The following is an 18,304-nucleotide window of genomic DNA, read 5'->3' as shown; positions in this document are numbered from 1 at the left end:
CCTGGATGTCTTCCTGGAGCAGAACAATATTGTATCATACAATTATTAGGTTCTGTAGAAGGACGTAGATCTGGGTATTTATTATAATGGAATATAGGCTGAACTGGATGGACAAATGTCTTTTTTCGGCCTTACTAACTATGTTACTATGTTACTATGTATATGGATCACCCCCTTCTGATATAATTTGTTAATTATGTATTTTTTTCCTTTTTGTGATTTGGAACAACAAAATGGTAAATTGGACATAACTTCATACAAAAATCCCCAAATTGATGACACAATCAACTTAATATTTGGTTGCACCCCCCCTTTGAAATAAATAACTGTAAACAAACACTTCCTACAACCATCAAGAAGTTTCTTATACCTCTCAACTGAAATTTTGGACCACTCTACCGAACCTCTGCCATGTTTGTGTTCTTTTATTTGTACACCTCATTCCATTTTTGGTAAACAATAGAATGATGTGTTTTACCAAAAAGCTCTATCTTGGTCTCATGTGTCCACAAGACGCTTTGCCAGAAGGATTTTGGCTTACTCATGTACATTTTGGTAATCTGCATTCTAGCTTTTTGTGTGTGTGTTCTTTTTTGTGTTGTTCCAATACACACAAACAAAATAAACATGTGTATAACAAAACTTATGTAATTGCAATGATTTTCTGGGAGAAATGCCGATGAGCATTGATTGGCGACACAAATCGCTGATCCGCAATCATGCTCACTATTTTCCACTTTTTTCCACTCACCATTTTTCCCTACGCACATCACTGACCGACCTCCAGCTGCTGCTTTTTTTCTTTAGAAAAAAGATAAATGTTGACACCAAGCACTCACACACTCACACACAAATAATGTTTGGTACACAAACCCCACATACGTAAAAAAAAAAAATCCAAAACTGGGTATTCAGCAGAGAAGGGAAATGCTTTTCTTGCCTTTGACACTGACAGTGAGGAAGTGGATCCACTTTTCTTTTTTCCTCCTCCTCTTGCTCCAGTGATAACAGACCATCATATAGACGCCCCAGAAGAGAAACTGATCCACCGCCCACCATTTCTGACCCTGAATGGACCTCACCCCTCAATGATTATGAACCAATGATTTCTGATTTTTGTGGCACAATCAGCAATCAAATTTAACACCACCAGCCTCACAGAAATAGACTTTTTCAAAGTTTTTTCTCTTACAATTTTGTAAACCTCATGGTGGGCCAAACAAATTTGTATGCACAACAATTTTTGTTCCAAAACTTCCCTTCATTATATTCTAACTGGATTCCTGAGGATGCAGTAAAAATAATGGCATTATGTGGCATGGTTATTCACATGGGGTTAGTGAAGAAGCCAGAATTTCGACAATATTGGAGTGTTGATGTTTTATATAACACTCCAATGTTCCGAACGGCCATGACCCAGAAACAATTTGAGGACATCCACAAATTTCTGCATTATAATGATAATGTAGTGTCCTTACTGACTTAACCCCATCTTTTCAAAGTTTGGTTGGTCATTGAGCACTTCAGCAACAAGTTTGCTGAGGTGTACATATCCCAAAGAGACATCTGCATGGACAAGTCCCAAACCATTTCAAGGGGAGGCTCAAATTCTGGCAATATTTACCCAGTATGAGAGCTAGGTATGGAATTAAATTATACATCCTGTGTGAGAGTACCTGAGAGTACACACACACAGGTTTAGAGTTTATGAAGGGAGTGACATTTGGATTCAGTCCCCTGAGTGTCCCTCTGTCGTGGAAGTGAGTGGGGAAATTGTGTGGGATTTGGTGGAACCACTGCTGTATAAAGGTTATCACATCTATGTATGTAGATAACTTTTATACCAGCATCCCATTGTTCAAGTCCCTCTGTGCGCAAGTTACTGCAGCCTGTGGTACTGTTCACCAAAATCAGAGACCTCCCTAAGACACTAATTGGGCAACTGCTCAGAAAAGGTGAAAGAAGAGCCCATTGTAGCAGCAATACGATGGAGGTCAAGTGCGAGGACAAGAGGGATGTCCTTTTCTTGATCACCATACATGGTGAGGACAGCACCCCCAACACTGTACAAGGAACCTCTACACAGATCTGCAAACTGGACTGCGCACTGGGGTACAACAAGAACATTGGGGGAGTTAATCTATCTGACAAAGTCCTCCAGCCTTAGAGTCCCATGAGAAAGGCCAAGGTGTGGTACAAGAAGTTGGCCATGCACATCGTACAGATGCAATTTACAATGCTTTTGTGCTATCACAATGTGCAGGCCAGACTGGTATATCATACCTTCTGTTCGAGGAGGTAGTGATCAAGACCCTAATCTTTGGAGGTCAGGAAGGAGAGGGTAACAGTATGTCTGGAACTGAAGGTGCTCGTATCATACCAGGTCAACATTTTCCCTGGGAAGTCCCTCAACGCACAAAAAAAGGAAGGTCACAAAAGATGTGCCGAGTGTGTTACAAAAGGTGGATAAGCAAGGACACCATTAATCAATGCGATACCTGCCCCGACAAACCTGGTCTGTGTATAAAAAAAGCTTCAGAATGTACCACACATCCATGGGCTACTAAATTAATTTCAGACTGACACAATTTATGTATTACAACCTGATGAACTTAACACTACTCACGTATGCCAACCTGACTTGCCAATACATTATAAAATTTCAATACCAGGAAACAGTAGATCAGTTAAAAAATTGGGTCACTTGTGGGGCAGTTCCACTGTTCAAACGCATCGGGGGCTCTGCAAACGCGACATGATGCTTGCAGATTATTACATCAAAGTCTGCATTCCAAAACATCACTCCTTCCCTACCGAGCCACAACATGCGCCCAAACAGTAGTTTTCTCCCTCATATTGGATATTTGTGCACTCATGAGAATTTGCACAACAAATTGAGGTCCATTGTTCCCTGTTAATATTATGAAAATAAAATTTGAGGGGATAAAATAACGTTTTTGTTAAAAAAATTAGATTTTTTTTTACTTTCACAACTCAACTTCATAATTTTATGTGTCACACCTGAAGGTTCAAAGTACTTACCCTATATCTACATAAATTCCCTGTGGGGATCTACTTTCCAAAATGGGGTCACTTGGGGGTTTCTACTGTTTGGGCACATCAATTGCTTTACAAACATGACACCCATAGACTATTCCATGAAAGTCTGCATTTCAAAATGTCAATCCTTCCCTTCATGCGCCCAAACAGTAGTTTTCTCTCACATATGGGGTAACCATGTACAAAGAGAATTTGAACAACAAATTTTGATGTCCATTTTCTCCTGCTAACCTTGTGAAAATAATATTTTGGTGGGTAAAATAACATTTTTGTAGAACAAATGTGATTTTTTATTTTCACAACTCAACATTATAATTTTAAGTGAAGCACCTGAAAGTTCAAAGTGGTCACAGTGGGCAAAAAAGTATTTAGTCAGCCATCAATTGTGCAAGTTCTCCCATTTAAAAATATGAGAGGGGCCTGTGATTGACATCAAAGGTAAACCACAACTATGAGAGTCAACATGAGAAAACAAATGCAGAAAATCACCTTGTTTGATTTGGCAATATTCAATTTGCAAATTATGGTGGAAAATAAATATTTGGTCGCCTACAAACATGCAAGATTTCGGGCTCTCACAGACCTGTAACTTGTTCTTTAAGAGGCTCCTCTGTCTTCAACTCATTACCTGTAGTAATGGCACCTGTTTGAACTTGTTATCAGAATAAAAAACACCTGTCCACAACCTCAAACAGTCACACTCCAAACTCCACTATGGTGAAGACCAAAGAGCTGTCAAAGGACAACAGAAACAAATTTCTGGAAAATACTTATTTCCCACCATAGTTTGCAATATAAATATTGCCAAATCAGACAAGGTGATTTTCTGCATTTATTTTCTCATTTTGACTCTCATAGTTGTGGTCTATCTATGATGTCAATTACAGGTCTCTCATCTTTTTAAGAGGGAGAACGTGCACAATTGAGGGCTAAGTACTTTTCCCGCCTCTGTATCTAAATAAATTCCTTGGGGGCCAAGGGCTAGTTTCCAAAATGGGGTCCCTTGTGGGGGGGTTTCCACTGTTTAGGGACATCAGGGGCTCTCCAAACACAACATGGCGTCCCCTCTCAGTTCCAGCCAATTATGCTTTGAAAATGTCAAACTGTGCTCCTTGCCTTCCGAGCTCTGTCATACAGTCAAACAGTGGTGTCCCCCCACATATGGGGTATCAGCATACTCAGGACAAATTGCACAATAACTTTTGGCATCCAACTTCTCTGGTTACCCTTGTGAAAATACCAATTGGGGGCTAAAATATTATTTTTCCTTAAAAAATTGTATTTTTAATTTTCACGGATCTAAGTTATAAACTTCTGTGAAGCACTTGCGAGGGGTCAAAATATTCAACATAAATTTAGATAAGTTCCTTAAGGGCAATGAAGGAACAATATGATCTAAAGTGCAAATTTATTAAAAATCACAAATAGTACATATACAAAGAAATATAATTGTAAATATATTATACAAAAAATACACAAAATACATATGAAATAATGTCACATAGAAAGGAGATTATTATTATTATTTATTATTATAGCACCATTTATTCCATGGTGCTTTACATGTGAGGAGGGGTATACATAATAAAAACAGGTACAATAATCTTGAGATTGGCTGTAAATAAAAAAAAAAACGATAGGGCCACACATCTATAAGTAATTGGCACTTTTGTTAGAGTGACATATCAGACCCACCAAGGAGACACTAGAGAAAATCTCAATCCTGTATTAAATGTGTCTCTGACCTCTGGCCTCTCTGACCTTTCCCAGCACCTGCGCACTGCAGTACTTTGCTCTGCCCTCAACAGGGCAGACAAAGTATGCCTGCGCAGGAGACAGGGCAGGAAGAAAAGAAGAGAACGTCATCGTATGAAGATGGGAGGCACCAGACCCGGACTGCGACACCCATCGGACCCGAACCGCACCGGGACCGCCCCTGGGTGAGTATAATATAACCTGTTTTTCTTATCTTTCAGGATACATCGGGGACTTATCTACAGCATTACAGAATGCTGTAGATAAGCCCCTGATGCCGGTGGCTGCAGCTTATAGGCAAATTTTAAGGTGACAGATTCCCTTTAAGAACCTATTTACAATGTGCAAAGCATTTTGCTTATTTATCAGTGATTGGTTGGGAACCTGCTTAGACTTCATGGTTATTGAGAAACAAATGTTCCAAAGAACTCTTGTTCACGGTAATCGTACAGTGTAACTTATGCAGTGTAATCGTACAGCGCAAATTGGAGAGAGATTGATATAAATAATGACAATATTGAACAGCGTGGTATAATAGGTTGCCTCTTTAAAAATTAAATAACTAATATACTAGCCATTATACATTTAGTAACCAAAGTTCCCTTCTATGCTTGATGATAAAGTCGACTGTTAGTAGCTTCACGATCATCATCCTTCCTCTGGTGCAATTCATGTCACTACGAATTTTGTGTTAACTATTGTTTTATTATGTTTGCAATTTATGAATGAAACTGGGTGAATTTGAAGCTAAAATGCTATTTTTCCTCAGTAATTTTTATAGATGGGCAAATTTGTTTGAGTGCAATTTAAATGTACTCGAGTTTTACAAAAACTGGCCACTATTTTGCTGCCTTGTAGACGGTTGGTTAAAGATTAAAAAAGAAAAAAACAACTAATACTAACCTTACCACTTACCTTTCTGATCCTACAGTATGCTGCTTGCTATCCACCATACGGTCCTCAATGCCTGTTATTACTGTCATCACACTCTAAAAAGTTTCTGTGCATGGCTGTCATAAGGTCGCATTGTTGTTATGTCACAACGTGCACCAGGATTTTGCAATGCACACTCTAGGCCAGGATTTCTGTCCACTATTAGACATGGAATGCCCCTCTATATCATGTTCCACGACTTGGGAATCATACAGCATTGTATTGTTGCTATTATATTATACTGCTTTGCAATCAGATTTGCTCCTTTTCAAAGATTATCCTAGGTTTCTTCCTGTTGTTCAGCTCTGATATAAAAATTTTCTTCCTTCCTCCTCCTGTCTTAGTGTTTGTAAGCCATATTCATCTGAGGTCATTCTCTATACATCTCTGATTATTTGTTTTAACTACTGAAATAGGGCATAATACAAGAATTCAGCTTGAGAATAAAACATCTTCTGGAAAATTCATAGGTGCCTCTGCAGTCGAGTTAAGCTATCTGACGACATCCTTCATGTGAGTATCAGTTCATAGAGACATCCATAGATTCAATAACCCCACACTCACAGCCTAGTTATTGAGTAAGAATACTGTGTATGCATGTAGTAAGGTCTCAATCTTGTGACATCACAACATGGGCCGTGACCTTACAATGTTCAGTCCCAGTATGAACAGGTTGGGGTTTCATTATGTAGTAGTGGAAAGAAGAGGTGCTGGGGATCATATGCAGCAGCAGTAAGCAGTGGGGGTGAGTGGAGAGGTGAGCAGTGAGGTTGTTTTTTTAACATTTTACATTTATTACTCTCTGGGGTCTTGTCAGACATGCAAATATACTTTGATACATTCAATTTGTAGAAAAAAAATTTGCTGCAAATCAAATTTCGTGTAAAATCTGCATGATTTGGTGAATTCAAATATTGCTAGATCTGTACAAATCCCTAGTTAGACCGCACATGGAGTACTGTGTCCAGTTTTGGGCACCGGTGCTCAGGAAGGATATAATGGAACTAGAGAGAGTACAAAGGAGGGCAACAAAATTAATAAAGGGGATGGGAGAACTACAATACCCAGATAGATTAGCGAAATTAGGATTATTTAGTCTAGAAAAAAGACGACTGAGGGGCGATCTAATAACCATGTATAAGTATATAAGGGGACAATACAAATATCTCGCTGAGGATCTGTTTATACCAAGGAAGGTGACGGGCACAAGGGGGCATTCTTTGCGTCTGGAGGAGAGAAGGTTTTTCCACCAACATAGAAGAGGATTCTTTACTGTTAGGGCAGTGAGAATCTGGAATTGCTTGCCTGAGGAGGTGGTGATGGCGAACTCAGTCGAGGGGTTCAAGAGAGGCCTGGATGTATTCCTGGAGCAGAACAATATTGTATCATACAATTATTAGGTTCTGTAGAAGGACGTAGATCTGGGGATTTATTATGATGGAATATAGGCTGAACTGGATGGACAAATGTCTTTTTTCGGCCTTACTAACTATGTTACTATGTTACTATGCTTATCTCTTTCTATTTCAGATAATAGAATGTTTAAGAGACAAATATGCTTGGTAATTTGCATAAAGTGAAAATTAATGGTCTTCCCATTATTAAAGGAAAATAGAAAATCACGTAGGTTTACATAATTATGTTCAGTGAATTTATAGCTAAATTGTTTCAATGCATAATAGTTTAATCATCATGAGTTGTTTTGTGGTATAATGAACACCTGTGAAAGATATATTTATTGTAATTAAATTGAGAAGTATTAGCAATGCTCATTACGAATGAACAAAGAGCAAGAACAGAAAGGGTGATAATAAGTGAAAAGAATGAATAACTGTCCTCCCATCTCTCTTCTTGCTCCCTCTTTGACCGCTTACAATCTGGCTTCTGGTCACACCACTCCACTGAAACTGCCCTAACTAAGGTCACCAATGACCTCTTAACCACCAAGAGCAAGCGACACTACTCTGTCCTCCTCCTCCTGGAACTGTCGGCTGCCTTTGACACAGTGGACCATTCCCTATTATTACAGACCCTCTCATCTCTTGGCATCACAGACTTGGCCCTATCCTGGATCTCATCTGTTATGATCTGGTGGCCTTGGAGCAGCATGAGATGTACTCTGGAGAAGGTGGAACCTGTACTGACCGCAAACCCTGAACTTAGCAGCGCAACTAGAAGTAGCCGTGGGGGGTACCTAACACTCCCTAGACCCCTCGACACAGCCTAAGAACTAACTACCCCTAAAGACAGAAACAGGAAACCTATCTTGCGTCAGAGAAAATCCCCAAAGGATAGACAGCCCCCCACAAATATTGACTGTGAGAGGAGAGGGAAAGAACATACGAAGACATGAAATCAGGATTTAGCATAGGAGGCCATACTAGCTAAAAAGAAAGAATAGAACAGAGTACTATGCGGTCAGTATTAAAACGCTAGAAAATATCCACCACAGAAAATACAAATCACCACATCAAATACAAATCAACACATCCCTTGTAGATTGTGAGCCCTCGCGGGCAGGGTCCTCTCTCCTCCTGCACCAGTTATGACTTGTATTGTTTAAGGTTATTGTACTTGTTTTTATTATGTATACCCCTCCTTTCATGTAAAGCGCCATGGAATAAATGGCGCTATAACAATAAATAATAATAATAATAAAATACAAATATCACAGACTGAAATAGCCATGAAAGAATTAATAATGCATTACTAGGACTATCTGTATTAGTATTGATAATTTCTGGTTGAAATGGATTTTCTTTTGCATGATTAAAGTGTGTCATTTATATCCATGATCTAAATAACTAGAGATAATATGATCTAATACAATAATACAATCTTCTACCCTGATTATTTTATTTGCTTCTAATTATTTTTTTTACAATTCACAATTAAAAATTAATTTAGTATAACCTGTGTTTTAATAATTTAAACATCTGCGCTTTCTGTAATTTTCGGTCCTGCATGGTGGTGTCATGATTGCTCCTACTGAAGCGCTAAGAAGAAACACTTCTTCATTTTAAAGGAGTTTATTCCTTCTAGCAGAATAGGGGTTGATTGGCCATGTTGTAAAACCCGGTGCTTGCAGCTGAGCTCAGTTAGCCACTCCTTTCCCCTTTAAAATCTGGGCTCTGATACAAATCCTTGTCAGAGCTAGCCTCTGCTGCATGGCTTAAGGAGGGAGAGGTGATCATTTGAGAAGGAGTGTTGGAGGAAGTTATCTGTGACTGTTGATTAGTTTGTAAGTAAGGTAATTCCCTATCCTTCTCTACTTTGGTTTATTTCCCTACCTCCACTCCACAATGCATTCTGTTACATGTGAGTGAATATTTCGTATGCCTGGAGTTTTCTGTTAACCCTTATTTGTGTTGCCTTGTTTGTTGGTGTGTTCTCCGAGCAAATGTGCCCAGAACTCCCTCCCCATCATCCTTATGATTGAGCCATTAATCTCGTACCTGGTGCCAAGCTGCCAAAGAACAGACTCTATAATATCTCTGTTCCAAAGAGACAGACCATAAAGGACTACATTATTATTATTATTTATTATTATTATTATACATTTTTATAGCGCCATTTATTCCATGGCGCTTTACATGTGAATACGGGGCAAATATAGACAAATACATTAAACATGAGCAGATAACAAGGCACATGAGTACATAAGGAGGGAGGACCCTGCCCGCGAGGGCTCACAGTCTGCAGGGGGTGGGTGAGGATACACTAGGAGAGGGAAGAGCTGGCTGTACGGCTGTTCAGTAGGTTGAGGATCACTGCAGGCTGTAGGCTTGTCGGAAGAGATGAGTCTTCAGGTTCTTTTTGAATGTTTCTATGGTAGGCGCAAGTCTGATGTGTTGGGGTAGAGAGTTCCAGAGTATGGGGGAAGCACGGGAGAAGTCTTGGATGCGGTTATGGGAAGAAGAGATGAGAGGGGAGTAGAGAAGGAGGTCTTGGGAGGATCGGAGGTCGCGTGTAGGTAGGTACCGGGAGACCATGTCACAGATGTATGGAGGAGACAGGTTGTGGATGGCTTTGTATGTCAGTGTGAGGGTTTTGAACTGGAGTCTCTGGGCGATAGGAAGCCAGTGAAGGGCTTGACACAGGGGAGAGGCTGGGGAATAGCGGGGGGACAGGTGGATTAGTCGGGCAGCAGAGTGTAGGATGGATTGGAGTGGTGCCAGAGTGCTAGAGGGGAGTCCAGAGAGTAGGAGGTTGCAGTAGTCGAGGCGGGAGATGATAAGGGCATGCACTAGCGTTTTTGCAGTGTTGCGGTCAAGGAAAGCACGGATCCGGGAAATATTTTTGAGTTTGAGACGACAGGAGGAGGCAAGGGCTTGGATATGTGGCTTGAAAGAGAGGGCAGAGTCGAGGATCACCCCGAGGCACCGGGCGTGTGGGACTGGGGATAGTGAGCAGCCATTGACATTGATGGATAGGTCTGGTGGAGGGGTAGAGTGAGATGGGGGAAAGATGATGAAAGCCTGACTAAAGGTCATATCAGACCATTCCAGGAACTCAATACAATCGCTGTCCATGATCCTTATCCACTCCCTCTCATTCCAAACCTTTTTAATCATATTACAGGAGCAAAATGGGGGCATATAATCTTATCTGAATTAAAGAGGGGGTGAGTGGAAAACAGTGTTCAATACGCCTGAGGGACACCATGAGAATCTGGTGATGCCTTTTGGGTTGACGAACACACCATCTTTCAACACTTTGTAAATTACATCTTTAGTCATCTGGTAGGAAAATTCGTGGTTATCTATCTGGATGACATATTCATTTGTTCACCTAACCTTGAGTTACATCAGGTACATGTGAGGCAGGTCTTACATGTACTCTGAGAAAATAATTACATGTCAAACCCGAGAAGTGTATGTGTTTGGTTGAGGTGATCCCTTTGTTATGGTCAGCGGAATGCACCAAATAAATATATTAATCAGATGTGTTCGCAACCTGGGGTCCACCGTGCAGAGATGGTATCTGCTGCTAGGCAATGGCGGAGGATATATGGAGGTAGAACACCTAAGACACATGGGTTAAGCGTCACCCAGTGTGGACAGCAGCGAACCCTGTTAACTCACAGAGCTGCAACAATTACTAAATAAGGTGCTGTTCCCTGTTTACTGTCACAGGACTCAGTGAATTTAGCACAAGTGAGGTCACTTGGCTCAGCCCTAAGAACGTAGGGTCTGAGCCTGACGGGACCCACTAAGTGCACGACATTGCACTACTCCAATCACCCGAATACTCATTCAACAATCACAGGGTAGGGGATCATTAGGAGCTTTTACCAAACTCAGTCACACATGCACACACACTGATGTCATGGTCTACACTAGTGCACGGCCGTGTGGCCGTGAGATCCTTTATAGATTTCAGTCTGCAAGGACCTTGCTAGTAAGCCAATCTGGACTTGCTTGAGGACATGGGTATGTGACCTCCGACCGACAATGAGTGGGGCTCTCATGGGCATGCTCAGAAGGGCAAAAGCTGGACTTAGTCGCAGGAACGTCTGCTTATCGCTGTCTAATGCTGGTTGCTAGAGCTGGACCTGTAGAGGCAGCAACCAGACACATAGCTCGAGACTGAGCAAGATGCTGGGACCGACGATTTTGCTGAGTAGAGTCCTCTGCGGCTGAGACAGAATGGGAGACCGCAGAAGACATGGCTTGGGATTCCCCCTGTGCAGCTGGAGAATCCCAATGCCTTACCCCCTTTCCTAGTGTATGCGTTGTCTTCTACTGGTTTTCGCATGGATTCTGCAAAAGTCAAGGCAGTATAGGATTGGAATTGTCCTGAGGATTTGAATGTGGGTTCCATCCTCAGTTTAGATCATTTAATAATAATTGCCCTTCTGAATTACCGGATTATGAATAATTTGAAGGGGACAGGATCCAAAAATAAGAGTGTGGCTGATCGGAGATGTTTAGTGAGTCCGAACCTGTGTGTTGGTGACTTGGTGTGGCTGTCCTCTAGGAACATTAAGCTGAAGGTTCCATCTTGTAAACTGGGTGCAAGGTTTATCAGTCCTTATAAGATTATAGCCATCATTAGTGTTTAGCAAATATCGGGTATCAGCCGATATTTACTGTATCGGAATTCCGATACCGAGTTCCGATATTTTTGCGATATCGGAAATCGGAATCGGAAGTTCCTATAAGTTCCCAGTCATCTTCGGCGTGTGCGGTGCGTATGGTTCCCAGGGTCTGGAGGAGAGGAGACTCTCCTTCAGGCCCTGGGATCCATATTCATGTAAAAAATAAAGAATAAAAATAAAAAATATGGATATACTCACCGCTCCGACGAACCCTGGCTGTCACCGCTGCAAGCATCTGCCTCCGTTCCTAAGAATGCAGAGAGTGAAGGACCTTCCATGACGTCGCAGTCACGTGAGCGGTCAGGTGTTTTCAAATAACTAGTTTTTAAATTCAAAATATCTTTTCTGGGTTTTTAGATGGAGATTGGTGCCTTGCATGTAAGGATTCATGCAGATGTTCAAAAAAATACAGACATGGCCAAAAGTGTTGCAACCCTTGAAATTGTTCAAGAAAATAAAGTAAATGATGGGCCATTTACATGAATACACCTAAATAAAATGGGAATGGTCAGTGATATCAACTTCCTGTTTGTGGCACATTACTAAATGGGAAGGGGAAAACTTTTCAAGATGGGTGGTGACCAAGGCGACCATTTTGAAGTTTGCCATTTTGTATCCAACTTTATTTTTTTCAATGAGAAGAAGGTCATGTGACGCATCAAACTTATTGAGAATTTCTCAAGAAAAACAGCTTCCTGGATAGTGGATTGGTCATCCTGGGCCAGTTGAATGGCCACCAAGGTCTCACTGTCTGACCCCCTTAGACTTTCATCTTTGGGGTCATCTGAAGGCAATTGTCTATGCTGTGAAGATATGAGATGTGCAGCATCTGAAACCATGGATACTGGAAGCCTGTGTTAGCATATCTTCTGAAGTGTTGCTATCAGTGTGTCAAGAGTGGGAGAAGAGGGTTGCATTGACAATCCAACACAATGGGTAGCACTTTGAACACAGTTTATAAGTGGTCACAAACTTGTAAATACCTAATGAAAGACTAAAGTTACATTAAAACCAAGCACACCATTGTTTTCTTGTGAAATTCTCAATAAGTTTGTGTCATATGACCCTCTTCCCATTGAAAAAAATAAAGTTGGATCCAAAATGGGCAACTTCAAAATGGCTGCCATGGTCACCACCCATCTTGAAAAGTTTTCCCCTACCAATATACTAATGTGCCACAAACAGGAAGTTGATATCCTTATTGTTAAGTGTCGAGTTCCCACCTCTGCACAGGGGGAATCTCGAACCATCTCTGTTGCAGTCTCCCATTCTTCTCCAGCCACAGTGGAGTCTGCTCAGCGGAGACATCGGTCCCAGCGTCTTGCTCAGTCTCACTCTGTGCATAGGGTTACTGCTGCTTTTCCTGCTTCTGCCATTGAAGCAAGTGCTGGGCAGCGGCGAGCAGATGCTTTTTGGACTAAGTCCTGCTTTTTCCCTTCTGAGCATGCCCAGGGTGAGATCTCCCGTTGGAGATCGAGGGTCACATATTCAGATGCTGCAGCGGTTCCCATTGGTCCTCCAGGAAGGTCCTGAAGGTCCTAAACTTCTGTGGCAGCTTCCCATTGGTCCTTTATTGGAAGGTCCTATACATGCTGCAGCTATATAAGCTTTGCATGACTGCACGGCCATGCGCTAGTGTACAATTGTAATTGTGTGTGTGTTGATGAGTGCAAGTCGTTCCTTAAAAAACCCATCCCTTCTGTATGACTGTTCGCGTAAGGTGTATGGCTGCAATCTAGCGCCCGGCTGAACTCACAGCGTTTCCACACGAAACAGCGCCTACTGCTGTGACCGCCAGTATGGTGCCACGCGCCATTAGAGCACTTCTTTAACCTAAGTCAGGGTGGTTAGTGGCGTCCGCCTGTACGGCACAGTTCGCACTCTCGTGCTATTTTATTATTAGTTTTGTTACGTGTGGTACTGCGGCCCTGTGATGCAACAGGGTTTGCTTCCTTCACACAGGGAATACAATGTGTATTCACATTGTACCGCCATATAGTCCGTCATTACTTAGCTGCAGGTTCCATCTCTGCACGGTGGACCCCGGGCTGCGAACACACCTTATTCCATCTTATTACTTGGTGCGTTCCGCTAGCCCTAACATTACACTAGTGCCAGGGTCTGGCTAGTAATGACGGACAAACAGCAATATCCAGCAGCTGGAAGGTAGGTTGGCGGCTCTCGAGAGCTCAACCTCAGCTGTGGATGTTACCGCAGTTGCTGTACAGGCTGCTAGCGTGGCTGCAGCAACCTTGTCCACTGCCACCCCTGTTCCGACATTATCTCGCCTCCCGCTGCCAGAAAAATTTTCTGGAGATAGCAAATCTTGTAGGGGATTCGTGAGTCAGTGCTCTCTTCACCTCAAACTCCTGGCTGCACGTTTTCCTACAGAGCGGGCTAAGGTGGGATTTATTGTGTCTCTCTTGTCGGACAGGGCATTGGAATGGCCTAAGCCACTGTGGGAACGTGGCGATCATGTGGTGCAAAGTGCTCCGCTGTTCCTGAGCACTCTGAAACAGGTCTTTTTAGGACCTCAAGTCACCCATGATACTGCACTCCAACTGCTGGCATTAACTCAGGGTGAGTCCTTGGTCAGCCATAAAGTCACACTTCCCTAGCGCTCCCATCCTACATCGCCCCGATGTAGATAAGCCATTTCTCATGGAGGTGGATGCCTCATCTGTTGGTGCTGGAGCAGTCCTCTTCCAAAAGGATGCTCAAGGTCGGAAGCATCCTTGCTTCTTCTTTTCTAAGACCTTCTCACCAGCAGAGAGGAATTATTCAATCAGGGACAGGGAGTTGCTAGCCATGAAGTTGGCTTTCTCAGATTGGAGACATCTCTTGGAGGGAGCTCGTTTTCCCTTCCAAGTCTTCACAAATCATAAAAATTTGGTGTACCTGCATACAGCCCAGTGGTTGAATTCTCGCCAGGCCAGATGGTCCTTGTTTTTTTCCCGGTTTCATTTCACCCTCCATTTTGTTTCTGGTGAGTACATTCGGGCTGACGCTCTCTCTCGCTCCGTTGTGTCATCTGTAGAGGAGGAAGAGGAGCCTCGGCTTATTGTCCCCACCGAGAGCTTGAGAACTGTGGCCCCGGTTTCGCTAGAGTCTGTGCCTCCGGGCAAGACTTTTGCACCATCCAGTTTGCGACCGGAGGTTCTCTCTTGGGCACACTCGTCCAGGGTGGGTGGCCTTTTTGGTTCCAAAAGGACATCTGAGTTACTGGCGAGGACATACTGGTGGCTGCATATGGCTCGTAATGTTTCAGAATATGTTCGGGCGTGTGTCTCTTGCGCCAAGAACAAGTCCCCTCGGCAATGACCAGCTGGTTTGCTTTTCCCTCTGCCGGTGGCGGACAGGCCCTGGGAGATGGTCAGGATGGACTTTGTGGTGGGCTTACCCAAGTCTCGTAACTGCATCATTATCTGGGTGATCACGACCATTTTTCCAAAATGGTGCACTTGGTGCCTCTTCCACGGCTACCTTCTGCATGGGCTCTGGCTGTGTTGTTCATCAAACATATCTTTCACCTTCATGGTATGCCAGACAAAATTGTTAGTGAACGGGGCCCCAGTTTGTGTCTTGATTCTGGAGAGAGCATTGTTGTCTACTCAGTATTGAGTTGAATCTCTCTTCGGCATATCATCCCGAGACAAATGGGTTGGTAGAGAGGGCCAACCAGACCTTGGTCACATATTTACGACATTTTGTTTCTGCCAGGCAGGATGACTGGGCACCCTTGCTACCGTGGGCAGAGTTTGCGCTTAACGCCGTAGCCGACTTCACCGGTCAGACTCCATTCCTCCTAAATTACGGCCAGCATCCGCGTGTTCCTGTGCCCATGCCTGTGTCTTCCGCTGACTCCAGGGTGGCAGACTGGGCTGTGGAGGTACAGGACATTTGGGACCGCACTCAGGATGCCATTCGGGCCTCCAAGGAGAAAATGAGGTCCTCCGCCCCGCTCCGACCTTTGCTCCTGGCGACTTAGTGTGGCTCTCCGCCCGTAACATCAGGCTGCGTGTTGAGTCCACTAAGTTTGCACCTCCCTACTTGGGTCCCTTCAAGGTCCTCGAACAGGATAACCCTGAGGTCTACCGTCTGGCCCTTTCTCCACGCTTGGGTATCACCGACACCTTTCATGTGTCCTTCTTGAAACCCGTATATATGTCCCGGTTTTCCAAGTCATCTGCCGGGACATTGGGTTCATCTACAGATGTTATTTTGGGGTGCAAGGTGGTACGTGGCAAAAAATTCTATTTGGTGGATTGGAAGGGTTATGGCCCAGAGGACAGGTCCTGGGAGCCTGCTGAACACATTCAAGCTCCACAGCTCATTGCTGCCTTCGAGCGTAGTGAGGTCCAGGGAGGGGGGCCCTGGGAGGGGGGTAATGTTAGGTGTTGAGTTCCCACCTCTGCACAGGGGGAATCTCGAACCATCTCTGCTGCGGTCTCCCATTCTTTTCCAGCCGCAGTGGAGTCTGCTCAGCGGAGACGTCGGTCCCAGCGTCTTGCTCAGTCTCACTCTGTGCATTGGGTTACTGCTGCTTTTCCTGCTTCTGCCATTGAAGCAAGTGCTGGGCAGCGGCGAGCAGACGCTATTGGGACTTTGTCCTGCTTTTTCCCTTCTGAGCATGCCCAGGGTGAGATCTCCCGTTGGAGATCGAGGGTCACATATTCAGATGCTGCAGCGGTTCTCATTGGTCCTCCAGGAAGGTCCTGAAGGTGCTAAACTTCTGTGGCAGCTTCCCATTGGTCCTTTATTGGAAGGTCCTATACATGCTGCAGCTATATAAGCTTCGCATGACCGCACGGCCATGGGCTAGTGTACAATTGTAATCGTGTGTGTGCTGATGAGTGCAAGTCGTTCCTTAAAAAACCCATCCCTTGTGTATGACTGATCGCATAATGGCTGCAATCTAGCACCCGGCTGAACTCACAGTGTTTACACACGAAACAGCGCCTACTGCTGTGACTGCCAGTACAGTGCCACACGCCATTAGAGCACTTCTTTAACCCAAGTCAGGGTGGTTAGTGGCGTCCGCCTGTACGGCACAGTTCGCACTCTCATGCTATTTTATTATTAGTTTTGTTACGTGCGGTATTGCGGCCCTGTGACGCAACAGGATTCGTTTCCTTCACACAGGGTGAAGTTAACCCATGTGTGTATTCACATTGTACCGCCATATAGTCCGTCATTACTTGGCAGCAGGTTCCATCTCTGCACGGTGGACACCGGGCTGCGAGCGCACCTAATTCCATCTTCTTATTTGGTGCGTTCCGCTAGCCCTAACACTTATTTTGGTATATCCTCATAAATGCCCACCCTGTATTTCACCAGGAAAATTATTGCAATGGTACATGTTTTTTTTTACATGTTTATTTCATTTGTATTGGAACAACACAAAAAAAGCAAATTGGACATAGTTTCAAACTAAATCCCCAAAACTGGCTGTGCAAAACTGTTGACACCTTTCTAAAGTAAACAAAATTCAAGCATGTGATGCTCGTTCAAACTCATTTGTGGCAAGTAACAGTTGTGGTCAATATGAATATCAAATATAAATCCTATAAAATAAGGAAGTACCAAAAATAGAATGTATAGGTAAACCGTAGAATGATAAAAACGAGTGTCACTCCCTGATGATGTTCTTGCCTTTATGGTTTTTTTTTATACATGATTATTTGCTAAATAAAGTGAGTATTTAAAATACATTTGTTCCTCCTTTTTTTAATACTTCGTTTGAGTTTCTCAATATGAAAATCACACCTAAAACTAGATAAAAGGGGGAGAAGTTGACCCAAGCGTTGCATTGTGCCTGTGTGTGGTACGCTAAGCATGGATAACTGAAAGAGGAGTAGAGAATTGTCTGAGTACCGTATATACTTGAGTATAAGCTGAGATTTTCAGCCCATTTTTTGGGGCTGAAAGTCCCCCTCTCGGCTTATACTCGAGTCATACCCGGGGGTCAGCAGGGGAGGGGGAGCGGTGGCTCTCTAGTTATACTTACCTACTCCCGGCGCGGTCCCTGCAGTCCCTGCTTCTTCCAGCGCAGCAGATTCTTCCTGTGCTCAGTGGTCACATGGTACCGCTCATTACAGTCATGAATATGCGGCTCCACTTCCCATAGAGGTGGTGCCGCATATTCATGACTGTAATGATCGGTAACTGTGACAGCTCAATACAGGAAGAAGATGCAGCGGTGGAAGAAGTAGGGACTGCAGGGACCGCGCCAGGAGCAGGTAAGTATACGGGGAGGGGGAGCGTAGCGCTGCATGATATTTACCTGCTCCTCGTTCCAGTGCGGCTCCATCTCCAGCGTCCTCTGGCTGTGACGCTCAGGTCAGAGGGCGCGGTGACGTAGTCAGTGCGCGCCCTCTGCTGAGCGTCAGTGCTGGAGACGGAGCCGCACGAGGAGCAGGTAAATATTGAAAGCGCCGGCGTCCTGAGCGAAGAGAG

This window comes from Ranitomeya imitator, chromosome 3 (assembly GCF_032444005.1).
Source record: "Ranitomeya imitator isolate aRanImi1 chromosome 3, aRanImi1.pri, whole genome shotgun sequence".
Lineage (NCBI taxonomy): Eukaryota > Metazoa > Chordata > Amphibia > Anura > Dendrobatidae > Ranitomeya > Ranitomeya imitator.
Note: the sequence above shows the minus strand (reverse complement) of the source record.